Source organism: Oryctolagus cuniculus, chromosome 2 (assembly GCF_051225735.1).
Source record: "Oryctolagus cuniculus isolate XC-2025 breed Fujian yellow rabbit chromosome 2, ASM5122573v1, whole genome shotgun sequence".
Classification (NCBI taxonomy): domain Eukaryota; kingdom Metazoa; phylum Chordata; class Mammalia; order Lagomorpha; family Leporidae; genus Oryctolagus; species Oryctolagus cuniculus.
The window spans coordinates 76,024,140-76,030,262 of record NC_142868.1 but is presented as its reverse complement, the minus strand read 5'-3'; positions in this window follow the sequence as shown (position 1 = coordinate 76,030,262).

The following is a 6,123-nucleotide window of genomic DNA, read 5'->3' as shown; positions in this document are numbered from 1 at the left end:
AATCACTGCACAGCATAAAGGCATCTGGGGGGGGGGGGCGCGGAGTTACTATGTAGGGAAAGACAACACTTGATCAGGACACTCTTGGACCAAGAATAATAGAACCAGTCCCAGAAATTAGGCAACTTATGGCAGTTGATAGGAAAAGATAGAGTTAGCTTCTAGACCCAGACATTGAGGTCACTGAAAGAACACAGGTTGCGCAAAAAGTATATTTGCAATGACATCCAGTTATGTGGCCTGAAAATATTAATTGATGTAACTCTTTTTTTTAAGATTTTATTTATTTGAAAGACAAAGTTACAGAGAGAGGTAGAGACAGAGAGAGAGGTCCTCCATCCGACGGTTCACTCCCCAGATGGCTGCAATGGCCGGAGCTGAGCTGATCCGAAGCCAGGAGCCAGGAGCTTCTCCTGGGTCTCCCACATGGGTGCAGAGGCCCAAGGACTTGCGCTATCTTCCACTGTTTTCCCAGGCCATAGCAGAGAGCTGGATTGGAACAAGAGCAGCCGGGACTAAAACCAGCTCCCATAGGGGTTGCCGGTGCTTCAGGCCAGGGCTTAAACCCGCTGCTGGGGCACAGCGCCGGCCCCTTATTGAAGTAACTTTCTAAAAGAAGCCTTGGTGAGGACTGTTCTTGAACCATGTGCCTGCAGGTGAAACTTCCCCAGCAACCACATTCAACTCTCATGGGCAGGTGGGAACTGATAAATGGCATGGTGAGCAGGACAAATGGCAGATGCAGTGTGGGGAGAGAAGGCCTAAACAAGGCTCAGAGTGCCATCTCCCAAGGAACTTTCTGATGCCCAGAGAAGTCAAATACACACCTAGTTGACTTTGGTACCATGGAATACATTATGGTTCTAAGACTTGATTTCTGAAAGAGAAAGAGGGCTAGCCTGGGGATTCTCAACAGTAACAATACCCATGCAACAATGAAAACAGCCTATTTCTATTCACAAGATTAAATAAATAAATAAATAAATAAAAACAGGAAAACAGAATTCCCAATATTTGAACTGCTTAGGCCTTCGTAGAGCAACAATGTGCATTTCTTCCTTCTTATAAACCACCCTGATATCATAATTTTTTAATAATGTACATTGAGAGTGTTCATTCATAATATTTTAATCATATTTCTATTATAGCACTCTCCACATACGTACTGATATTATTTGTGTGTATGGCTATTTTGGATAAAGGACTGCAAACTCTCAGATAAAGACTACATATCATTTACTTTTCTGTTGTTAAAACCTAGTCTCTTCCATACATACAATATGATCCAAAAATTTCTATTGCATTAATGAATCAATGAAAAAATATAGAAAAAAGCAATACTATCCCTATAAATAGTGACTTGTTTATATACTTACAGAATTCACATGTATTAATGTTTCTTTTTTTTTTTTTTGTCAGCCCATCAAGCAAAGGCTGAACTTTTTTTTTTTTTTTTTTTTTTGACAGGCAGAGTTGGACAGTGAGAGAGAAAGAGACAGAGAGAAAGGTGTTCCTTCCGTTGGTTCACCCCTCAAATGGCCGCCACGGCCAGCACGCTGCGCTAATCCGAAGCCAGAAGCCAGGTGCTTCCTCCTGGTCTCCCATGGGGGTGCAGGGCCCAAGCACTTGGGCCATCCTCCACTGCCTTCCCAGGCCACAGCAGAGAGCTGGACTGGAAGAGGAGCAACCGGGACAGAACTGGCACTCCAACCGGGACTAGAACCCAGAGTACTGTTGCCACAGGCAGAGGATTAGCCTAGTGAGCCGCAGCGCCAGCCTTAATGTTTCTACATTTGAGAAGATTCTATCACAGGATAGTGTTTCTTGTTTTCTCCAAAGTCATTACTAAATCGGTAACAGCTTAGATCTGATATAACCAATGCAAATATAAATGACAGATATGACTAATGAATATTTTTGTTCTGATAGTTTGTAAATACAAGGATATTTACAAACATAAATACTTTCTACATTTGCTTAATTGCAAATGACACCATTTGCTATGCCATTAAATCACTTATAAAATGCAAAACTGCAAACACTGATAATCCATCCACAATTAAAATAATATAAATATGATTGATATGAGGGGATTGTTGTTGCAGAATACAAATAGTACAAATAAATGATAAAGTAAAAAAGCATGGATAGAATCTCAAATTTATAGACATATAGAAATATTTTTAAACTTCCATGCATAGTTTAAAAAATTGTCTAGAAATTTTCAAAAGCTTTTTATTCAGTGTTTACGATACATTCTGTACAAATTATTCAAATACATGTTTTTATAATTTGTTACACCTTTCACATTATGACCTTTCCTTGTTAGTGTAAATGGAATATTTTATTCATTTTCTACTACATTTATTTGCTCAATAAATAATTTTTATTCCAATAATTTCTTCCTAGGGTGGTTATTATTAATGAATTTCATTATAATGTCATAAGCCAATATGAAACCTTTAATTTTACATGTACACTAATATGAGTATATTTTTAAAATATGTATATATATGCCAAAATTATACATTATGCAACTCCTATAAATTATTTTTCAAAAATAAATATGGGAATCATATTAGAAGAAAACTTTAAAACTTATGAAACTCCCTAAAATACAAAGTAAAATGCAAATTAAATGCATAGTTAATGTATTTTGAAAGTAATAAAAACTACATCTAGACAGAATATTGAGAAAAATTTTCCATTTAGCTTTTACTTTGTCAACAAAACAATTTTTTCATACTTAATTACTTTCAGGCATTCTAATTCATTGGATTATTTTAAATTATGGGAATTAAATAGTACTAATTGCAGAATAATAATGCATTTTCATGACTTCTTTTGTGCACCAATGTGTTTCAAAATTGTAGTTCTTTTTTCCTGTAGTATTCAAATATATTTTTACCTAAAGATTACAGATGTTGCATAAGACGACTCTGTGAAACCACAAAGTCTAAGTTTTTTTTTAAAGATTTTATTTATTTATTTTAGAGGTAGAGTTACAGACAGTGAGAGGGAGAAACAGAGAGAAAGGTCTTCCTTCCACTGATTCACTCCCCAAATGGTCGCAGTGGCCGGAGCTGTGCGGATCCAAAGCCAGGAGCCAAGCACTTCTTCCTGGTCTCCCGTGTGAGTGCAGGGGCCCAAGCACTTGGGCCATCTTCTGCTTTCCCAGGCCATAGCAGAGAGCTGGATTGGAAGAGGAGCAACCAGGATTAGAACTGGCAACCATATGGGATGCTGGCACCACAGGCAGAGGATTAACCTACTGCACCACAGCACCGGCACCAGTCTAACAGTTTTTATTTGGTTTCAGCAATAACAACAAAGGGAACTGGGAAAATGGGAAGGCATGTCTTCTTCCTCCATCCCAATTAGCTTACCCTCCCATGGGCCACTTTGGAAATTTATTGTTTATAATTTTGTCCCAGGATTTAGCTCCCTTATCACATATTTTCTGCAGCCTTCCCTATTTCTCTTTCCATTTTCACTGCTTTGTGTGACTACTTCCCTAAAAGCATATATCATTTCAGTTGGATTTTTTAGTTAACATCTTGTTTTCCTTTTTATAATGTGATTCAGGTGTCTCTTTACTATTAGATTTCAAATTGTAAGACATAATGAACAACTCTTATAAAAGTCCTCTTAAGTGTACAACAATGTGTTACACACTGTACAAGCAGCAGAGATCTCCTGGTTCTTATTGCTATCTTTACTCTTCCATCAGCATTAATGTAAACAATATAAACTGCAAATGATTTTGAGCAATACAAAAGAAACTTAAAGCAAAGCTTATACTTGAGAAATTTACTTTTTCCTTGGAGGGACAAAGCAGAAGAAACAGTTAATAGTTTCATTACAAGGTTCATTTAAAATGTTTTCAATACAACATGGGCCAGCATTGCAGTGTAGCCTTTAAAGCCATCACCTATGATACCAGGAACCCACATGGGCGTCAGTTTGTGTCTCAGCTGCTCCACTTCTGATTCAGCTCCCTACTAATCAGAAAAACCTAGAAGAAAAAGTCCTGGGAAAAAGCAGCGGAAGAAGGCCCAAATGTTGGGGGCCCTGCACCCACACAGACCCAAGATGAAGCTCTTGGCTCCCAGCTTCTTCCCAGCCTAGGGCTGGCCATTGCAGCCATTGTGGAGTGAACCAGTGGATGGAAGATCTCTCCGTGTCTCTGTCTCTCCCTCTCTTTGTCTAAGTGACTTTCAAAATAAATAATTTAAAATAATAAATACAGTACCACAATGTTATGTGTTTATTGAAAAGACTAGCATAACAATCTTTATGAATACATGCATTTTAAAGCTTAGTAGCATAAAATTGAAAACATAAGTACAAAATTGAAAACAATTGTATTAGTTTTTTACTTTTTCTTGACTGCTAAAATGTGTCTATACATTATAGTGCATTTGTAGTTCATTAAATAAATCTTAAGGGAGTCTAAGCATTCAGAGAAATCTATCACCATAAAGTATTACCTCTGAGGTGGCATGTACCAATGCCATCTCACTAGTCCAAGTGATCAATTTCAGTTCACAATTGATCATAATGAAAGGACTAAGAGTCAAAGGGATCACATAAGCAAGAATAGTGCCTGCTAATACTAACCGATAGAATAAATAAAGGGGAGAGTGATCCAACATGGGAAGCGAGATACTCAGCAGACTCATAGAATGGCAGATGTCCTAAACAGCACTCTGGCCTCAGAATCAGCCCTAAAGGCATTTGGATCTGGCTGAAAAGCCCATGAGAGTATTTCAGGCATGGAAAGCCAAGACACTCTGGAAAAAAAAAATGACCTAAATGAAAGATCTCTGTGAGTGAGATCCCAGTGGAAAGAACAGGTCTTCAAAGAAGGAGGTACCTTTCTCTGAAGGGAGGAGAGAACCTCCACTTTGACTATGACCTTGTCTAAATAAGATAAGAGTCGGAGAACTCAGAGGGCTTCCATAGCCTTGGAAACTCATGAATGGAGCACAGGGAGATTACTGATGCCAAAAACAGGAGTGTCAATTTGTAAAGTCAACAACAGGAGTCACTGTGCATTTACTCCTCATGTAGGATCTCTGTCCTTAATGTGCTGTACATTGAGATTTAATACTATAACGAGTACTCAAACAATATATTTCACTTTGTGTTTCTACGGGGGTGCAAACTGTTGAAATCTTTACTTAAAGTATACTAAACTGATCTGTAAAAAAAAAAAAAAAGAAATTATCAATTCCCAACTTGACTCTCACTGGATTAAACATGACAATAGGTCTGATCTGATTTCATCATCATTTAAAAAATCATCTATTATTTTTCACTTTATGTTTCTGTGTGGGAGCAAACTGTTGAAATCTTTACTTAATGTATGCTAAACTGATCTTCTGTATATAAAGAGAATCGAAAATGAATCTTAATGTGAATGGAAGGGGAGAGGGAGTGGGAAAGGAGAGGGTTGCGGGTGGGAGGGACGTTATGGGGGGGGGGAAGACATTGTAATCCATAAGCCGTACTTTGGAAATTTATATTCATTAAATAAAAGTTAAAAAAAAAGTATTATCTCTGGACTTCAGAATTTAGGAATCCAAAATTAACTCTCAAAAATACAAAAACAGTATTATCTCTCCCTAGTATTTTTTTAGAAATCACATGTTAATATACCCAGACTTTTATTTTTCTGATTTCAAAACTGTCTTTTGCCCATCCACTCATTGCAAAACTCAGCAAGAATATGATGAATTGAAAACAACTGTAACATGTCCCCTATCAAAGAGATTCAAATTTGACTGGGTAGATCTTCTAAATTCAAATTATGTTCATTTTAATATAAAATATAGAGTATATGATCAAGAGTTTGTATAAACATTTAATTATTACACAATTGTGTTTCAACTATCAAAATCATAACCTGATCTATTGCAATAAAATGACACCCAATCTATCAACTATTATACTAAGATCACAATGAAAGGTAAACCAAAATACAAATCACAAATGTCTTAGGGGCATATAATATTAATATTAGAAATGTTAAAAATAAAAAGAAGGAAACAGAAAAAGTAAATTTATAGTACTGAACACAGCTAAAAATACACAAACAAGAATTGTATAAAAGGCCCCACA